A 22,717-nucleotide genomic window follows, 5' to 3' on the forward strand; every position below is an offset into this window, starting at 1 on the left:
TCACCTAAACATGTGGTCAGATAAAATAATAACATTGGAATATCAAATATCGCTCGTTATATGAACAAAATGGCGGCAAGGAACTCTGAAGGTCAGAAAGGGCAGACTTGTAATGTTTGTTTTTTGAGGGTGAGATTTCAGAATTACAAAGCAGCTGCCGAAATTTCTGACCTCAAAAGCGATGCATGTTACAACAAGATATTTGAGAGTTACCTAATTTTCATATTTTTCCTCTTTTTTCCCAGCCTAAACAAGGCATATTACCACTTGAAATATAAGGAGCTATTATTTTGAAATCGTGTCTAACAGGAGACTGTGGGGAGTTGAGCAGCAAGATGTCTGTTCGCATTACATTTAAACTTCTACAGGTTAGTACACAGAAGCAGGAAGCAGGGAGGGAATTTCAAAGTCTAGCAGTCCAGGTTATTACAGTAAAAGGCTTTCTGGCATCGGGGACCTCAACAGTGATGGGGTGGGATTTTGCTGCTTGTTTGGTTAGTCGGGAGTATGTACGTCGAGAGTGCACAAGTACTTTAAGTTCATCAAAACACAATCCATTAAAGTACTTGTAAAATAGGCACAGGAATGCTACACTTCTGGTGATCGGACAGAAGTTGGAACTTGGCCGATAGTGTGGGAACTATTAGATTTGAGACTCTTTTTTTGAACCCTGTCTAAGACTGAGAGACTAGTAATAAATGCACCAGCCCAGATGCAGCAACAATACTCTATGCATAGGTGTAGTGTGACTTTGTAAAGATATAGGATACTCTCTGATGTGAGCAATTTTCTAGCATGGTAGAGGGAGCCCACCTTCTTTGCGCAACATAACATGAGGCCACAGCCGAGATTGGACTCACTACACAAGTTTGTAGTTTAATTCAAATCTTGTCCGTAGCTGAATACTTGATGCTTCATCAGGGCTATCAAGGGTATTTTTTCTATTGTGACGCCATCACTAGGTGGGTTGCCTACCATAGCTTCAAAGAGGCCTGTCCGTCCTCGAGAGAAGTATAGACGACGCCAGTTTCTCAACCTAGTATTTTACCTCACGGTACATACAACACTTCACCTTCCCAAATGGTCACCCATCTGGTACTGGCCAGGCTCAACATTGCTTGACTTTGGTGATCTGGTGAGAACCAGTGTGTCAATATGATTGCGCCGTATTGCAGCAGCCTTGGCAATGTATTTATTCCGATTCATGTTGCCTGTTAATGTTAAGCCAAAATGTTTGAACGATGAGCTCTCAGTTAACATGTTATTTGTCATGGCTATCAGTAGTTGAGAAGGATTTTTTGTCGTTGTTATAGGAAAGAAGCTTAGTCTTAGTAGCATCGAATGTTTCTAAGGTTTCTGCCATTGCCATTGGATATATGTACATTTGTTTTCCCTTCAAAAACAATTTAAGAACCCTGTGAGCTTGCTATGCTGCGTTGCTGGTGTTTCCGGCTTCCGAATAAACACACCTTCACCAAGTTATTTATACATATTTTTTATTTTATTCTCTCTGAAGATTAGGTATACCTCAAAAAAGTTAGAAAACTTAATGCCTATATACCATCTTAGTTCAAATGGTAAATCAATATTTTATAGTCGAAAATTATTGGAATCTTTCAATGTTGTCATTATTGTTTATCTTATGTTTTTTTTCTACAAGACTGCATTGCCATAACCTTCAAAGACAACTCCTGACATAAAATATCTTTATTTTTACAAGATCAAACAGTTGTATCGTCCATATTGAGTCATAATTTTACCCTTGTTTATTGCAAAAGAGAGGGGAATGTGCTCTGATGGACTCATTGCACTTGTGTCCCCTCGACATACATATCCCTGACAAACCCCTTAGCAACAAAATCACACCCCTTCACTGTTGAGGTCCCTAAATGTCAGAAAACTTTCTACTCTAATAGCTTCTTCCCTAGAACAACTAGACTTTGCAACCTCTATCTCACAGAAGAGATGTTGCGAGCTTGTCTCTGATGTATCGTTATTTTCATGGAAAGTGTTCGACTGAGCTTCAATCTATGGTCCCCCCTCACAAAACTTTCACAAGAAACACTCGTCTAGCTGTAAACACTATCAATAATTCCCCCCACTCTTTATCTGTGCCTAAACCTAAACGTAGATTCCATGAACAAAGCTTTTTTATTAGAACTGCACGCCTGTGGAATTGTCTTCCGTTTTCCTGCTTTCCGGCTGACTACAATATGGTTGTCTTCAAGTCTAACGTAAATAAGTTCTTGATGAGCCGTTCCATATAAGTTATCAAATTTAACAAATTTTCATTACTAATGATTATTATATTGTCCAATTTCTACTGTACACTCTTTAACCCTTATCCTTGAGTGGCCTCTTGGCCTTGATAATGAGTTGATACCTATGAAAAAAAAAGAAAAAAGAAAAAGTCCATTGTTTACAAACAGAGAGAGAGGGGGGGAAGATGTGCAAGATAGAGTGAAAGGAAAGACTATAAATTAAGAGGGAGGGGGTAAAGTAACACAATGAGGGAGGAGGTAAAGTAACACGATGAGGCAGAATGGTAGAGAAAGATAGTTCACTTTTTGTCAGTTAATTGCAAATTACTGCAAATTAGACAAATTATAACAGATAAAGTATGAGGTAAAAACTCAGTTCTAAATCACTCTTCTGGAGGTTGAAGGTTCAATCTTCAGTGCGAGCAATACTCAGAATATAATTGTGAATTATTTAAAATTTTCTACCTGGTCATGGCTGACAGAACAAGAGTATGCTACCCCCTGCAGATTAAATAAAGGGTCCTCTTCAAAATTCCATGAATCTGCACACAGTTTTGAATAGAACCTTTTATTTAATTTGCTTTCATTCCATTAGCCGTGACTGGATACAAGTCCCAAATAATTCGCAATTGCATTCTTGGGTCACTCACACTGAAGATTGAACCTTCAACCTCCAGAAGAGTGTAACTTTTACAACTTAATTTTACCAAGTACTCTATCCACTATGTCACCGATCCTTGCAGAAGAATCTAAATAATTAGAATAATTGCTCCTCATCTAAGTGGTGGTGGTGGTGGTGAAAAGAAGGAGCATTGTTAGGAAAGGTTGTTATGGCATCAATTTAATACAGGCACACACTTATTTGTGGATATTGATAAAGAAGAAATCTGTTTTCTTTAATGATAATTTATGTTGACATAAACGGCCATTAAAAAAGAACATTAGTTGAAAACATGGCATTCCAATATGAAGATATCTTTAAAAAAAAAAAAAAAATGTCAGAAATTGCACCTTTTGGCGATTTGACAAGTTCATCTGAATAAGCTACCCCTGTTAAGAAAAAGCGGTTAACCAAATTTTGGGTCGTCAGACTTTATTATTGGGTCACCCGAAATATAGATAAGATGTTATGAGTTTCTTGTAATAAGGAAAAACAAGATGGTGGATACAAAGTCAAGTGTTTATGTATTATTGTCCGGGGAATTTGAAAAAAAAAAAAAAAAGATAAACCAAATTATTTATTTTTTTACTCACATGCAATGGCACTTGGAAAAAAAATCTTGATTATGTAAATGAAGCGAAAACAGGAGGACCCTCTTGCATGAGTGATGGTGAAAGGTAAAGATCCAATCGAGGGTGAAGGCAATGAACCCTTCTGTTGAGAGTGGCAGGCAGAGATTTAAGGAAGAAGGAAAAAAAATTTAGAGCTTGAGAATTTCCAAAACTGCCTGAGATTCGTTTTCTGAAAATTGTGAAATGAAATTCTGGGTATTGGAGGCAGGGTTAAGCCCACTTGATTCTCAATATAATGAAAGGCAAAAATAGCCTCGAGGACTCACTCTGCCAACTACCTGGGGCTTTCACACCAGTCCAAGAGAAACCCCTGACTTAAGACATACTCTGCCTTAAGTCTGCCTCTGCTCCAAGCTACTGAATCTATACTGTGCAGAGACAAGCCCCCGGGCTTAGGGTTATTCACCATACCTTTACTTATGGAAACCTCTAGTCTCCGAATATTTGTACCTTGAGTCAGAAACTTATGAATGATCAGAATTTTGTAACTTTCGGTGAATAATTATTTTTTTGTTTATAAGAAAAATGACCACTGGGTTTTCTTTATTTGTTGATTACCTGTCGAATTGAAGATGCAGTTGATTTCAAATCTACCTTGATGCCCAGACGGTGAAGACACAGACCAAGCGATTGTGAGAAGAGAACTCAGCACAAAGTCTAAGCAAGATACAGCTGGACGAAGTAAACAGTGTTGCCACATAGACTTAGGACGGTACATGTTTTGCATGTTCTAAGCATCTAAGCGATATTTTCCACTGACCAGTGAGGGTCTGGTCACACTTGAAGGGTCCATCACTCGACAGAGTTAAAAGTGTAGCCACCGGGACTTGAGGTTAGTGTCCAAGTGGTACATTTAAGGCTAGGTTGGGTTACATTTTTTTATTACATTTTGTTTACATTAAAGACCCCTGCCCAGAGTAGTGTTACATTCAGCATCTTTGGCGGCAAAAAATATCTCCTTGAAGAGATTAATTCGAAGCATCTTTCAATGCCTCAGAAACACACAACTGGCACGAACAACGAGATGTTTGTTCACAATACATTTAAACTTCTGTAGGTTAATACAGCTAAGGGAGCAGAAAACGGAGGAAATTTCAAAGTCTGGCATCTGGAGAGGGGCTTAAACAGTGAAGGGGTGGGGATTTTACTGTTTATCAGGTTAGTTAGAAGTATGTACGTCAAGGGCATCAATTGTGGATGGCGGCAGCTCGTGTCCAGTGGGGTAGCAAGGGTGGGGGGCGTCCACCCTGGATAGCACATGCCAGGGGGTGGCATTTTGACAAAATAAAAATAGAAAATAGAAAAAAACATATATATATTTTTTTTTTTTTTTTTTTTTTCATGACAACTGTATATGTATACGAGTACTATAATAAGATGATTGGTTGATTGGTTGTTTTTGTTTTACGGCATATCAACCCTTTTCGGGTTATTTAATGCCGAATCCAAAGATTTTGAAGAAAGTTTTTTTGAATAGAATATATTTGTTGTTTTCACGTCGTATAAGATGAAAGTCTGGGACAGTGACAGTAGTCTAAAATTAGATCCTTGATTGTAATTCCATGAAAATAGATATTTTGAGGACTTTCTGGAATTTTGAAGGTTAACAGATTATCAACAGCCAGCAGGGAGGAGGGGGGGTAGCAATCTTACCACCGCTCCAGATGACAAAAAAATAGTTGTTATGCCACTGCTCACATTCAACTATTTCATAATTTCTCACTCTCAGCCACTTTTTAAGAAGACAATGGCTTTCTGTCCACAACCCAAACATTCAGACCATCTTTGGCGGCAAGAGTATCTCCTTGAGGAGAATAATTCAAAGCATCTTTCATTACCTCAGAAACTCCGTTTTCAGTGCGCAACTGGCACGCTTTATCAACTGTGGCTGGCGGCAGCTTACATCTGTGATATATCGGCAAAAACAAGGTGGTCTCAGTTTCTAAAGGAATTCCATCGCTTTATTTTATGTGGGAGTAACATTTTTCATTGCTTATATACCTCCCTTTGGCCATGGCTGTCTCTCGCTGGGGTGGGGGTGGAGCAGGAGTTAAGTGGAGAGATGAGTCAATATTTGAACAATCACCTGGGTCAAGGAGGTATCAGCGCGGCATTTGGATTGCAGATAAATGAAAGATCAAATGGAAACCCGATAACGAGTATATCTATCTTTTTTTCTCTTTCTTTAATATATATATATATATATATATATATATATATATATATATATATATATATAAAGCATAAAGTTACATAGGAATTTTATTACATTATGAAGTCAATAAGGGAGAAAACTCTTTCTATAACTCTTATTGACCTGATAATGTCATAAGGTTTCTATGTAACTTTATGCTTTATCTTCTTAACTTATTATATTATTTGCTCGTCTTAACTAAGTAGAGCTTTTTTATCCTGACACGTTTGCCTGATCTGTGTGGCTTACTTATTTTATGTATTCATATATATATTTTTATATATATATATATATATATAGTGAATAAATAACAAAAGACTATATTCCAAAGTTAATGATGTTGACCATCTTATAATTTATTCCTTTAATTCAGTTGACATTTACAATTCTTGGTAGTATCTGTTTTATAGCACAAAATCAATCACTTAATTATTATATCAATTAGGGAATCTATTTTGCCCTTAACTCATCAGAAGAAATAGCAACAATCAATCTGTCAAAAGGAAATAAAGTGCATATTTCTTACATTCAAAATGATGTAATGGAAACGGTATTTACAGCTTCCCTTCCAAATTTTTGGATTTTAATCAAAACGCACTTTATTTCCTTCTGTCATTTATTAACTATATTGCTCTGTAATTGTATTCTTGTTCTTGGGATTGACATCAAAATGCTTCCAGCAGAAACTGGTTATCATAATGGTTGAAAGCTGTTATTAATATTTAGTTAATTTTTTACATATTGAAATTACATATGTCTGATATCTAATTAGTAATTTATCTCAATAAAATATACATTATCTAAATCAGAAAAATAAGAATATATATGTAATGGTAGTAAGAGTCTCAAAATGAGTAACAAGAGTATGACTGATGAAGAATACATTATGTATGACAAGAGAATGTTTTATTTTCAGTTCTCACATCGTCGAAATTGACTGTACAATTCCTCAACATGAAAACTGGAAGATGACGTAATAATTTTTTTTAACAAATGATTTAAAGTAAAAAATAATAATGTTAATTCAGTCAGAATAGAAAGGAAGGAAATTTTTCATATTCTTACATCTATTCGCCTCAAATTCGGTGCAGTTGTTAAAGGCTACATGTCAACAGCACGTCATGTCTGTTATTTGATAATATAGTATAGACGATGCATGTCTCTTTGATAAATTTTCACTGGGAAGCAAAACTTGTCTTTGTTTACAATATAATTAATATTAGTATCATTTATGACAGCAAATTTTGCTGATAAATCAGCATTAGAAAACCTATTAATCAGCTGATTTATCTGTAAACTGCTAATTTGATAATCAGTACATCCCTAATATATATATATATATGTGTGTGTGTGTGTGTGTGTGTTAGTCTATTTGGACGATGTCAAAACATCAATAAATTCATTACCCTCACAGCAGCAGCCATATAGCGTAATGGTGAGAAGCCTTGACTGTCATTTGGGCGGTCGGGTTTCAATCTTGGCTTGCGGCAGTTGCCTGTCTAGCCACACTGATGAGCTGTGAAACAGCGAAACAGTACTGTATGTGAATGACACACACACACACACACACACATATATATATATATATATATATATATTCAAGTACGTTTGATTGAACACGACAGAGTTATTCATTTTTCGAATTTTTTCTGGATATTTTTTCCATTCGCCAAGCGGTCTTTTTTATATCGGTTAGCATATTGTATAAAATGGCGCCCAAAAGTTGTTGTTCAGCCATGTTCTTCTCAAGAATTCTGTCGATGTATCTGATTATCATCAGGAGCGATTGTTGTTGTCTTTTTCTTTGAGGCTTGGCGTATTTATAGTTTTTTTTTATTTGTTATAACGGTGGGTGCAGGAAGATTAGGGGCGAATTATGACAGCAAAATTTGCTGACAAATCAGCATTAGAAAACCTGTTAATCGACCGATTATTAAACGCCGATTTATCAGTAATCGATCAATTTGATAATCTGTACATCCCATTATATATATATAAGTGAATTTAGTTTACAAACAAATGGCTACACATAAGCATACATGTTTCAGCGAAAACCCAGTACGGGAATCGCTTCGTCAGGCCAAGGACATCTCTTTACATTCACTTATTTTGGCTCTGTCTAAACATTGAGCACTCTTTTAGTGGACACACTTATATATTTTGTTTTGAACAAACAAATAATTACTACCAATACATTATATATATATATATATATATATATATATATATATATACTAGACTACCTGTGACCCGTTGGGTCAGTATGTTATATTAGCTATAGAATTCATGTATGAGCGTGACACTTGTGACGTAAAGAAAATAGTTTTTTTTTTTACATAACAGAAACATTTCTATGAAAGTATATTAAAATGAAAAATCACGGATCACGCAAACATGAAAAAAAAAATCCTCCCTATTCGTGTAAAGTTACCTATTTTTCTGAATAATCGCTCAAAAATCGAAAATTAAACATGATTTTCCTACGAATCGAACGGTGACAAAAGTCATTTAGCAGCAAAAATGCACATGAACCTACCGATGAGAAATATAAGAATAAAAAACCCATATTTGAATCCTTTAACCAAGTTATAGAAACTTAAAATCTAAAAAAAAAAAATAATTAATAAAACCTGAAGCAAAAAAATAAAACCTAAATAAATAAAATAAAATAAAACTAATATTGAAACAGATTAGTAAATGTGTCAAAAAATTCGCCGTTCTCACACAACTATTTTGTATCTAGAAATGTAAACAAAAAATAAAATAAAGGAAGCAAGGAAAAGGGACGGATAGAGAGTAGTAGTAGTAGTTTTGGCTTTACTACAATTGTTCTTATGTTTGTCAACGGGTTAAAGTTATTTAGTTGTAAGAAAATAGCGACAGTATAGTTGTAATAAAGAATAGTTGCAAAACACCCCCACTCTTCCCATGTTAAATAATAATTTTGAAATAATAACACTAATATTTCAGTGCGCAGGTCAAAATCTGCAAAAGAAGCGATTTGTGTTTATTTGTTTACGTTAATGTTTATGCGCGCATGCACAACCGGATGTCGTAAACCAGAAAGTGGGTTACATCACTCGTTACAAGGTCATTTGAGTTTTATAATTATATAGATATACATATACATATATATATATATGCAGAGAGAACCGACATTGCACAGGATTAAATAAGGACTAATGAATGTTCCACACTTTCAATACTATTGTTGTCATCAAATGAAATCGGTCATTTTTCCATGAAATCGATTAATTGCCTGTTCTAGCAAGGGACTCACCTCAATGCATCGAGAGGAAGCTTTACATGCAGTGACTTAGCCCACAATACATTGTAGTCTACATTGCACTGTAGAGAACCTACTGTTGATTTAAAAAAAAAATTAAAGTTTAAAATTCAAAAGTCAGTTATCATGGTTTGATTGCGCTCTAAACAGAAGTATTCATTTTAAACGTGCTGCTATCTTATCAAAGAACCTAGTGTTGATTTTATACTCTGGCCTTTTCTGCTTGTACGGTGATAAAATTTCACAAATGCAGTTGTGATGTTAAGCTGTGTGTTAACTTTCATCAAAATCAGATTGTTATTTCTTCAATACGATTTTTTTCGATTATCAGTTATCAATACTTATCCAAAGTATTCTGATAGAAAACCTATTTAAGAACACTCCCAGGCACATAAAGTACATTTGTGTGAAATTTTATAAAAATCGGCTCAGGCGTTTTGGAGTCCATAAAAACAAACCCTCAAACACATAGTGATTTATATATATATATATATATATATATATATATATATATATATATATATATATATATATAACTAGAGTTCCTTCAGCTATAATCGTTTATAATATATAATGTATTGTGAATTATTCCACGGATTTCTACCTTTTGGATTACTTTGGACCATCTTCCAATTACGCGATTCCCTTGGATTTTACTTGTGAAAATGGATTTTGGATTCTGGATTTTTTGGATTTTACCGTTATTGGATATTTTACCCTTCATCAGACTATCCATTCACGTGAAATCATCTTTTTCTTAACCCCTATTCCCTCTGCTTCACTATTTGTTACCAAGTAAGATCTATGACTTACTTGTAGTTTCATTAAATACTTTTACAAGCAAAATCCGATCCCACATTTTGCTAAATCGTACCCTCTGATAAGAAGGAAAGTATTTCTTCGAAACTCCGTGGATTAGGGACTATTATGAAGTGATTTAAAAAAAATATATATATATATATATATATATATATATATATATATATATATATATATATATCAATCATTCATAAGTTTTGGTTTCTGTTTCGATTCAAGCTGATGCACCGAAGTCATATGGATATATATATATATATATATATATATATATATATATATATATTTTTTTTTTTTTTTTTTTTTTTTTTTAAATCACTTTATAATATATAAGAATCGATAGTAAATTGACTCTATAATAATAAATATGAAATCCGCATAAATTAAAATATCTTATTTAAGCATATTTTATGACTGGGTTATGCCGGACGTCCCTGCTAGCTTAGATAAATACTTTTTCAGTTTTAACAAAAGAGCTACAATAATGTGAAAGTGTTTTGTTTAACGCTGAACATCCACAGAATACCAACATCAATATATTACATATGAAAGAGTCTGCTGTGGAATTTCCACAGGTCTGTCCTAGTGCACCACGGTAGGTCCCCATCTATAATTAAAAAAACTATTTAAGAACACTCCAAGACACAGAAAGTACATTTGTGTGAAATTCAGATTCAGACCTAATATATATATATTGAACAGGCAATCAATCAATTTGATTGAAAAATTGGCGATTTCACCGATTTCAATGAAAATGAAAAATATGGGAGTGTGAAACATTCGTTGATCATTATGTAATCCTGGACAACATCGGGTCTCCCTGCTGGTATATGATACAACTAAAGAGGGGCGATGTTTTGTAAAACAAAGAAAACCCAAATTGTGCATGTTGCACTTTTACAGTTGTCAAAAAAAAAAAAAAAAGCAATGCAAAGATAAAGCAATTCAGACATATATATATATATGTGTGTGTGATTAGTTTTTTTTTTTTTGAAAAAGAAATCCACAGAGTGCTCAATTAAAAGGAAAATCCGAAAAATAAGAGTGTATTTATATTTTGTATTTTGTGTACAGAAAGTTATTAGATAAGTCATTGGTACCGTCGGTTTCAAGCCCGATAATTAGGACCGTTTTAGATATCCATATCAAGCTCTCTTCAGATGAGTCTTGGCTGAAGAGAGCTTGATATGGATATCTAAAACTGTCCTAATTATCGGGCTTGAAACCGACGGTACCAATGACTTATCTCATCTAATAACTTCCTGTACACAAGATACAATATATATATATATATATATAGAGAGAGAGAGAGAAGATTGGTAGATAATAATTCAAGAGAGAAAGGGACAACCTTTTTGGATAGATGAAGCTCTTCCTGATTAAGAGGAGCAATTTATAAGTGTTGATAATGAGATAAAGATCAAAGTTACATTAGAACTTTATGACCTCATCATGTCAATAAGGGTAATTACAATAAGTGAAAGCGAAATGAGGGAAGAAACCTCTTTAGGCCATGGCATTTCAATACCAAATGCTTCTCATCAGAAGAGGAGAAGAAAATCAAAATTGTACAAGAATAAAGACAAAAAAGACAACACCATTTTGTTTTCGAATGATAAGTATTGATGAGCAAAATAATCCGATTTTAACCAATTTTAACATCTTAAAACATCGCAAGTGTATTTGAGAAGTTTCATTACCACACAAGCCGATAAGCCCAACATATAAAATCAACAGTAGGTTCTTTGATATGACAGGGCTGCGTTCAAAATCAATGTTTCTGTATAAAGCACAACTGCACCATGATACTTAACTTTTTCATTTTAAAGTTAAATTCAAGCCATTATCATCACACAAGCAGTAAGGACAGGCATATAAAATCAACAGCAGGTTTTAAAGGTAAGAAATGGAAAAGTTGGGGGGGGGAGAAGTGTTAGTTTTTATCAAATCCTGGTGCCAAAAAAATAAATCGAGCCAATTTTAAGACAAAACTTTGACTGACAAAATTTTGCTGGAGAATATTTAGAAATAAAGTTATTGTAAAAAAATAAATTGTAAAAGAAAACAAAAAAAAAATTACAAAAAATAATAATCCAAAAGACAAAAAAAAAAAAAGAAAAAGAAAAAGGAAAAAAAAAATCTCTCCCAACAATCTCTTTTATTTCCAGCTCTAATTATGGTCATGAAAGCCTTATTACAATAACGTTTAGTTTCGACATTTCGCACAATAGCGAATACAAAGAGGCTAATATTATTCAAATATCACCTCTTTTCTATGCGTGCGTCGTCGTTGTATTCGTGACATGCTTCCTCTTTTTGGACGCTCGGATTCTATGTGTTGCATGGAATAAGACTACAAAATCGTTTGGTCTCATACGCATACGCAATTAACAAGCATTTGCAGAAAGTTGAGTCGCAATTTGGTTATCGGTTTCATGGACGTTCTACACATTTTCAGGTAAGAAGAACTCGTCATTATTATGTACTAAAACATTTTGAAGGGCAAAATTTTGGGGCCTACAAAGGTCAAAGGTCAACATTAGTATTTTTGCTAGTTAGGACTTGCAGGACAAAAAGATGAGAAAATTTTTTTAAAAAGTGAAAACTTTTCTGTTTAGGGAATTTACTTTACCCGTCCTATTACAGATATTCTTCTTCTTCTTCTTGTATATTTTGGCAGCAAGTCATTATTGAAGCCCGTCTGATTAAACACGACAGAATTATTCTTTTTTCCAATTTTTCTGGATATCTTTTCCATTTGCCGAGCGGTCTTTTTTATATCGGCTGGCATATTGTATAAAATGGCGTCCAAAAGTTGTTGTTCAGCCATATTCTTCTCAAGTGCTTTCTATCGGTGCATCCGATTATCATCAAAAAGATCAAACTAATAATATAGTATACTAAATTTAAAACCTCCAATTTAATTATTAAAAACAATAGTAATACTAACACCACACTAAACCAAACTAATCTAGTGTATGAATTTATTTGCCCCTTCGAAAAATGTCTTTGAACCCACTCTAAAAACTCATACAATGCATACATAGGCCACACCACAATAACACTCTCCAGACGATTAACCTATCATTTAGCTGACAATTGCGCCATAAAACAACACCTAACATCCCATGATAAAAACTTACAGTCGTCCGATATTAAAAATATCTTAACCAAAAATACTAAAATTCAATACTTTAACAATTGCATGCGACGACTAAAATTACTAGAAGGCATACTTATAAAAAAACTAAAGACTCTTTTAAACCGGATCTCATTTAACACTGAGACAAATATACTAACAGTATTTAATAACTAACAAGAAATTACATAAATAAACTATAAAATAAGAAAATCGAAATAAAAAATAAAAATAATTCGCCCCTAATCTTCCTGCACCCACCTTTATAATAAATAAATAAAAACTATAAATACGCCAAGCCTCAAAGAAAAAGACAACAACAATCGCTCCTGATGATAATCAGATACATTGACAGAATTCTTGAGAAGAACATGGCTGAACAACAACTTTTGGGTGCCATTTTATACAATATGCTAACCGATATAAAAAAGACCGCTCGGCAAATGGAAAAGATATCCAGAAAAAATAGGAAAAATGAATAACTCTGTTGTGTCCAATCAAACGTACTTGAATATATATATATATATATATATATATATATATATATATATATATATATATATATATATATATATATGTGTGTGTGTGTCATTCACATACAGTACTGTTTCGCTGTTTCACAGCTCATTAGTGTGGCTAGACAGGCAACTGCCGCAAGCTAGGATTGAAACCCGACCGCCTAAATGACAGTCAAGGCTTCTCACCATTACGCTATATGGCTGCTGCTGTGAGGGTAATGAATTTATTGATGTTTTGACATCGTCCAAATACATTAACACACACACACATATATATATATATATATATATATTAGGGATGTACTGATTATCAAATTAGCTGTTTACAGATAAATCGGCTGATTAATAGGTTTTCTAATGCTGATTTATCAGCAAATTTTGCTGTCATAAATGATACAAATATTAATTATATTGTAAACAAAGACAAGTTTTGCTTCCCAGTGAAAATTTATCGAAGAGACATGCATCGTCTATACCATATTATCAAATAACAGACATGACGTGCTGTTGACATGTAGCCTTTAACAACTGTACCGAATTTGAGGCGAATAGATGTAAGAATATAAAAAATTTCCTTCCTTTCTATTCCGACTGAATTAACATTAATATTTTTTACTTTAAATCATTTGTCAAAAAAAATTATTACTTCATCTTTCAGTTTTCATGTTGAGGAATTGTACAGTAAATTTCGACGATGTGAGAACTGAAAATAAAGCATTCTCTTGTCATACATAATGTATTCTTCATCAGTCATACTCTTGTACCTCATTTTGAGACTCTTACTACCATTACATATATATTTTTATTTTTCTGATTTAGATAATGTATATTTTATTGAGATAAATTACTAATTAGATATCAGACATATGTAATTTCAATATGTAAAAAATTAACTAAATATTAATAACAGCTTTCAACCATTATGGCAACCAGTTTCTGCTGGAAGTATTTTGATGTCAATCCCAAGAATGAGAATACAGCTGATTACAAGTTATGCCCATCTATCACATCAAAGGGGGTAAATCAGTAAAAACTTTTACAATGACTAATATGTTAAACCATCTTGGAAATGTTCATTCAAAAGAAGCAGAAGTTGCAGATAAGAAATAGAAGAACAATGAATATCTAGTATAAGGCATTCCAGAAACTAGTGGCAGCAACTACGAGCCTCCAACAAAACACCAAACTACTATAGAATCAATATTGGCCAATAAGAAAATTTGGGATACTAATGATCACAGGTCACAAGAGCTCTATTATCTGATAAGAGAAATGATTGCTGTTGATATTCAACCATATTCTGTAACATCGGACATTAGATTTAATAAGCTTATTGCAAAACTTTGTTCGAATTTCAGCATTCCATCAAAAAAGTTCTTCACTGTAGAATAATTTATAAAAGTAAAACAAAAATTCATCTGTTTCTTGCTGAAATTAACATTTCATGAACTACAAACATTTGGACAGCTACAATAGATAATGTTTCCTTTCTGAGTTTGACAGGTCATTGGCTTTCAAATGACTTTGGACAGTGCAGAGCTGTTCTTAGAATTGTTCTATTCCCTGGTGCACACACAGGTGCAAGATTAAGTGAAGAATTGCCCAATGTTCTGAAGGAGTATAAAATCTTCAATAAAGTTTTCTTAGGTTTGCAGGATTCAGGAACAAATATGGTTGCTGGTGTCAGGGAATGTGATTTAGAATAACTATCATACATTGTAACTCAGGCTGTTAAGAGCACCATTACATCCAACAGAAATAAATCTAATAGAAATACATCTTCTCACTTTAATCGCTTTCTATTAGCAATTAGCAAATTAACTGAAATACAGGATCAAATTTATTTGTAAAAACAAACTCATTCAAGGTGTGACCACATAATGGAATTCAGCATATTATATGCTGAAGATAAATTAAGAACAACAAAAAGCTTATGTAATGTGCACTGTTGATAAGATTCCTACCTAAACAACTTACCAATTGGAACTTGTTTGAAAAAATATCCAGTTTCTGAGTCCATTTGAAGAAATCACCAAAGAAGCAAGTTACAGAACATCAACCATATCAATGATACCTACAAATTTAGCAGTGAGGTTAGTTCTGTCAAAAGCTATCCAATCAAATTCTAGTATTTCTGACTTTAGTGGAATCCTTCTTACCATTGAACAATTCAGGTTATCAATGGCAACAAGATTTTCATCCTACCTAAATGATAAAAACTTGTGTATGCCTACTTTCCTAGACTCATGATGTAAATATTAAGTTTAAAAGATTGGCATAGAAAACATTTTTCTTTCTTTTTTACACAGGCATCACCACATTATCAAGGCCAAGAGGCCACTCAAGGATAAGGGTTAAAGAGTGTACAGTAGAAATTGGACAATATAGTAATCATTAGTAATGAAAATTCGGTTAATTTGATAACTTATATGGAACGGCTCATCAAGAACTTATTTACGTTAGACTTGAAGACAATCATATTGTAGTCAGGCGGAAAGCAGGAAAACGGAAGACAATTCCACAGGCGTGCAGTTCTAAGAAAGAAGCTTTGTTCATGGAATCTACGTTTAGGTTTAGGCACAGATAAAGAGTGAGGGGGGATTATTGATAGTGTTTTCAGCTAGACGAGTGTTTCTTGTGAAAGTTTGGCGAGGGGGGGGGGACCATAGACTGAAGCTCAGTCGAACACTTTCCATGAAAATAACGATACATCAGAGACAAGCTCGCAACATCTCTTCTGTGAGATAGAGGTTGCAGGGAAGAGAAAAGGACATCTCCTACGAGGCTACGAAGCCTCGTAGGAGATGTCCTTTCTAGCAGCTCCTGCCCAGATGTGGCAACAGTATTCCATCCTTGGATGTACCTGGCTCTTATATAGATAGAGAATTGCATCAGCAGTGAGATATCTACCGGATCGATAGAAAGATCCCACCATTTTTCCAGCGGCCTTGGCAACAGATTTGATGTACGTGTTCCATTTAAGATCAGGAGTAATGGTCAAGCCCAGAAGCTTGTCAAAACTTGAGGCCTCCTGAGGACGAGAGCCATTCATTTCAATTCATGCCAGATGTGGATCAGAATGTTGATGATATAAAGAGAGAAGCTTGGTTTTAGATACATTAAAAGTAACCAGCCACTCCTTTCCCCATTGTACTTTCAACTGATGATAATGAAGTAGAATCAGCAGGGTACACTATCCTGCTGAGTTTAAAGAAGCACGAACATGTGTAAATTACAACATGGCAATTTGAAACCAACTGACAAAACATAACTAGTAAAAATGTAAAACTTCAGTTTTTTTTTTTTTTTTCTTCAATGCTTGTTGAAGAAATCACTTGTTTTGTATTGTTTTTTAAATTGATAGGTGAAAGTATAGACTAGTTAGAAAAACACCCTCCTCCACATGTTAAGAAATGGGTTTCCAAAAATGTACTCTGCATAAGTACTATTGATTTTTTATTGTTTTAACATTTTATTTTATTTTTTATAGGCTTTGTTCAAGTTAACGCTATGATTGTTTAAAAATATTTATTCCCGTTCTGTTTTACATTGAATGCCCAGAGAAAGTCTCTTCCGATTAATGTTTAACGGTTCTAAAATAAGCTAACTAGCTTGGTTGTTGTTAAGAATAGCAGAATATTTTTTGATCTGGTAAACATCAATCAGAAAGGACTTTTTCATGGCATACGTGTAAAAGAGAATGATTCACACAAACCGGATGTTTTTAATAAGAGATTCGTTTATTTTTTCATACAATAATCTGGGACGCTATAAGATTCCTACCTTAACAATTTACCAATAGGGACTTGTTCAATAAATTGTCCAGTTAAAGACATCATCAAAGCAGCAAGTCACAGAACTTCAACCACATCGATGATAATACCTACAATTTTAGCTCTGAGGTTATTTCTTTCAAATGCTATCCAATCGATACCAATGGTATTTCTGATTTTAGTGGAATTCTGTTGAAAAATTCACTGAATGAATGGAAACAAAATTTTCATCCTATCTAAATGATAAAAACTTATGTGTCTACTTTTCTAGGTCCAAGATTCAAATTTAAATTTCAAAAGAATGACATGAAGAATTCTATTAAGAATTGGATTCTGCATCTTCTACTTTCCACTGATGATAATGAAGCAGAATCAGCAGGATACATTTCTTTAAGCTTTGTTGAGGGTCAAGAAGATCAAAGTGAAAGTAAAACTGTATCTCTTTCAAACCGGTTTGATGAATTAGCTTCGAATAAACCTACAGTAACAAATCAAAATTAGCGCAGGATGTTCGACAGAATAGTTAAATAAGATATATTGCAATTTGCTTAATGCGCAGAGTTTCAAAGAAATGTGTGCTTCTCATCATAAGAAAGATTTTTAGCAAAGTTATGAATTTGCTGGTATCGATGTTAATTGAAACAGCATTATATGAAAGCTAGTCTTAAATGCAAAAAAAAAAAAATTGTATAAAAAGTTCATAAAATGGGGCGGGGGGGGGGGGTAAAAATAAAAGGATAAATTAAAAGTCAAGGATTAAAAATCAGATAAAAAAGATAAGGAGGGCTTAAGTATTCTCAAGACATAATGATGATAAGAGACAATATTCCATCAGAAGAATCTGGAATTTGACAAACAGATTCAAATTAAAAATTAAAATCGAAAATGTTTGTGGTCCAGGATATGACCTTAAACTATATCCGATGGTGAGGCCTCAGCTTGTGGACTTTGGGGAGTGTGAAGCCACCCCTTAATTGCCATTGCATCCAGGTCCACTCTGACCCAGAGTGGTAGTACCTGTTAGGGTTCGAACTATTGGGCTAAATAGAAACCGACTTGAAAAAAAGAAAAACAAATATATTCTATCAAAAAATTTTTCAAAATCACTGGATTCGGCATCACTGGAAAGGGTTGATATGCTATAAAACAAAAACAACCAAACAAAATGTTTGTAATAATCCAAAATATGTGTAATCCAGGTTTGTAGAAAAATCCATTTGCAAGCAGTTGAGGAATAAAGGTTATTTCAATTTGTTAAAAAAAATTTCACTTATGGACAATGTGGTCGATAACAACTCCCATGGCCAGTAATTATGGTTTTAAATAATAATGGAAAAACAAGATTTCGAAAAAACAACAGAAATAAATTACATCGGAAACAGAAGTAAAAAAGAAAGAAAAGAAAAACAAAGAAAGAAAAAGAGAAAATATACTGAACTTTCGCGACCTAGACAGCTTGACCTTGAAACAAAACACAGGAGAGGAAATAGAAGTCAGCCAAATCTTTGTTTGAGAAAAGCCCTGCCATTGGCTAATGAAAACTTTAACCCATGGGCAAAAATAACAATGAATCTGATTGAGCAGCTAGTTAAACTTAGCCACCACATGTATATATAAAAATTTCAAATAACATGAATTTTTGTATGCAAGTCCTTACAGGGATGAAACACGGAAAGTTCTGTGTAGCTTAATTGCCATATATATTTTCAGAACTTTCTCTATCTCTCTCTTACTGCCTTGCCTCTCTTCCCTAGAGAGGAAGAGAGGCAAGGGGAGCAGTGAAAGAGGAAGGTAGAAGGAGAGCGGTGGTCGATTTTAATATTGATTTAGATAAATTAAACCAAATATAAAATATGAACTTTATATATATATATATATGTCTCCGCTCGATTTGTTTACACATATATTTATGCGTGTGAGAGTGAGAGAGAGAGAGAGAGAAAGAGAGAGAGAGTGTTTATATATCTATACTGTATGTTTATATGTATATGTGTGTTTTTATTTATTTATTTTTATTTTTTTTCAATTTTCTTATTTTGTTTTAGCTGGGGATGGGGCATCCTACCAGATTCCAGATCTCATAAATTCCAACCAAAAAATCTTAAGATTTTAACCACGTCTTGAAGTGCAGTTGTTTGGTTTGTTTCTCTTGCGCTTGGTTCACCAGGTATATTGCCAGGTAGCTTTCGAAATTCTTTTTCATGAGTTCAGTTGCTCCAATGATTACTGGAATGATAGAGATCTTCCTAAGATTCCAGTTTCTTTTCATGTTGTACAAAAGAGCTTGGTATTTCATTATCTTTCCCACTCAGATCTGTTTAATCCAGCATCATTGGGGACACTAACTTCTACTAAGGTTGCTTCTTTCTCTTTTTTGTCCCAGATCACTATGTCAGGTTTAATAGATTCGTTTTCTAGGTACGTAGCTGCAGGAATTGCATAGTTGTCGAGGATGCTGTAAGACTTATTTCCAATTGTTCTCTCTCGTATACTAGCCTGGGTGCCCGCCATTGCCTGAGCGTTTGGAGGTGTATGTTGAGCAAAAAAAAAAAGTGGTCATAGGTAGGCAGGCTCGAATCTGTGACGCGAAGGTGGAAAAGAAAGTGGAATGCGTGTAAGGGTGTTGATTGAGCCAAAAAAAAAAAAAAAAAAAAAAAAAAGAAGGAAAATTGCAAGCGCAAAAAAAATGTGGTAATAGGCAGGCAAACTCGAACCCGTACTGCCAAGTTTGAAAAGAAAGTTAAAAATACAAAAAAAAAAACATGATGCGTTAGCTGTTGCGCCCATCGCTAAACCGGAAGTGACGTATGTTTAAATTAAGGTTAACAATCGAAAAAAGGCAATGACTTTTGAAAATATCGACGTAAAAAACGACCCCTCCCTGTAGAAAAGTGCCCAGTTGGTGGTGAAGGAATTAATGTTTTTGGCCAATGTTTTTATATATTTGTTGTCCGAAGGGTCGAGCTTCAAAAGATATGGATCTCGTGAAAATCCGTCGCCTCTGTCGAAAGTTTTAGGCGGACATACAAACATACATACACAGACACTAACAGACAGATGAGATCTATATAATAGATGTTCCCAGGACTTGCTGCTACATTCTATATTCAACTTTTTACAGATGGCTCAGTGGAGGTATTTACACACTCCGCTGTGCAGCATTATATAATAACTGTCCGTCAGTAAACCTTACAAGTGGATGTCAGGTGATTCACACTCTCTACTTCAATCTGGCAGAACCTGCACGTGTTACTGTTGAGATCATTAATATTCTCAAAAGCATTCACGTATGTGCATGTGTTTATATATATATATACTAGTATTGGGGCGATTAATCAGAATCGGGAATTGGAAAAATCTGAAGATTTCGGGGTATCAGAATCGGAAAAATTGATGCCTACTTTCCAATGCAAAAACGATTTTTTTGTCTTTTTTATTTGATTCTGTTTAAAGTAAAATCTTCAATTGCAGGTAATAATGATAAAACAATATTTATTGACGTTTGACGTTTAGGAAAATATCTGCATATTTAACATGTATTTTTATGAAACTCGGGGAAAATAACAATCTTATTGTTAAATAATTAAAGATTTATAAAGAATCGGAATCAGTAATTGTATCGGAATTGGGAATTTACCATGGAATCGGTAATTGTATCGGAATCGTCCCATTACTAGTATACGTTAGTTTTACTTTTGGCAGCCTCACAATTCTCACTTCCCTTATTTTGTCTTTTAGTCCTCAGATTCCGTGAGTGATCTTTCTGACAAAGAGGGAAGAACTGCTGTTTTTTAGGTCGACATTTGTCAACACTTATCATTGGCTTTTTTTTTTTTTTTTTTAGTTTTAGCTCCTTAGATTAAGTGGCTCCATACAATTTCCATAAAAAATATATATATATAAAGAAGTCAGATCACATAAAAATGTGTATCTGCAGTATAGTATAGGCAATTCTAGTTTGGTCTTGTAGACTGCTAAAAGCCTCATTGTCTTTTGCGGAAATATTTTTTTTCTAATGAATCATGTGGTAATGCTAAAATTGAACAAGATTTTAATCGCATCCTGTTGAAATATGGAAATGCGCTCGACACATGAATGTTTCTGTCTGTGAGAATTGTTGGATGATGAGTCATCGTCAGATATGGATAGAATAAAACTTCTTTTTTTAATTAAGAATATAAAAATAAAATATTTTTCAACAAAACAGTTGTGCATAAGCAGAAACATACTAGACTTGTTAGCTCGTTAAAAACGGACAAACGTTACATTCCAATGACTTAAAATGAGTGCTTTATGTTAAACTTCTAGACTAATTATGGTATTGTGATAAATAATCTGTATTAATCCTTAACAATGCATCAAACGAATGCCATAATACTTAGCTCGATGCACATTATTGTAACAAAGGTCTCTATCTATATAAGAGCCAGGTACATCCAAGGATGGAGTATTGTTGCCACATCTGGGCAGGGTCTGCTAGAAAGACTTACCCTGCCTTGACAGAGTTCAAAATAGACTTCGTAGCCTAGTGGGGGAGGCTCTTTTCTCTTCTCTGCAACCTCTTTCTCACAGAAAAGAAGTTGCAAGCCTGTCTCTGCTTTATCATTATTTTCATGGCATGTGCTCGTCTGAGCTCCAATCTATGGTCACCCCTCGCCAAACATTCATGAGAAACACTCGTCTAGCAGAAAACACTATCAATAGTTTCCTCCCACTCTTTATCTGTGCCTACATCTAAACATAGATTCCATGAACAAAGCTTCTTTCTTACCTGTGGAACTGTCTTCTGTTTTTCTGCTTTCCAGTTTGACTGCAATATGGTCGTCTTCAAGTCCAACTTAAGTTCTTGATGAGCCATTCCCTTTAAGTAATCCAATTTATCAAATTTACAATACTAACAATTACTATGATATTGTCCTTTTGACCTCTGTACACTCTGGGCCTTGATAAGTGGTGAGTCCTTTATAAAAAAAAAAGGGTCCATGAAAAATTTCAGCCAGATTGGCCAAGTAGTTTCCAAGAAAACTTCTAGATTAAATGTGATATTGTGGTAACAAATCCTATTAATCCCCGTGCATCGAATAGATACAAGGTTCACTGTACCTTATCATTACAAAGGTCAATACAAAATTTCAGTTAAATCGGCTCAGTAGTTTCCAATAGAAAGTGGAACAAATGGACAGACTAAAAGAAATATAATACAGTAGACTTTTCAGCCTGTTAAAAATGGGCAAAAGTTATAGCCCGTAGACTCAGAATGTGTAATTTATGCCAAGTTGATGTTTGAGGATGGTTAAACTTGTGCTCATTTTTGCCTTAAATATTAATCTTTATTAACTGAGCATTGAATGCATACCATAATACTTAGTTCCCTACACCTTATAATGAAAAAGGTACATACAAAATTTCAACCAGATCAACCCAGTAGTTTCCAAGA

The 22,717-nt window shown here is 34.0% G+C and overlaps 1 protein-coding gene across 4 annotated transcripts in view; it reads left to right on the forward strand.

The window, feature by feature from the left end:
• LOC145258161 (uncharacterized) overlaps positions 1–22,717 on the forward strand; it is a 463,400-nt gene that overhangs the window by 312,221 nt on the left and 128,462 nt on the right. The window lies entirely within an intron of this gene.

This window comes from Euprymna scolopes, chromosome 33 (assembly GCF_053919585.1).
Source record: "Euprymna scolopes isolate OS-2025 chromosome 33, ASM5391958v1, whole genome shotgun sequence".
Classification (NCBI taxonomy): Eukaryota; Metazoa; Mollusca; class Cephalopoda; order Sepiida; family Sepiolidae; genus Euprymna; species Euprymna scolopes.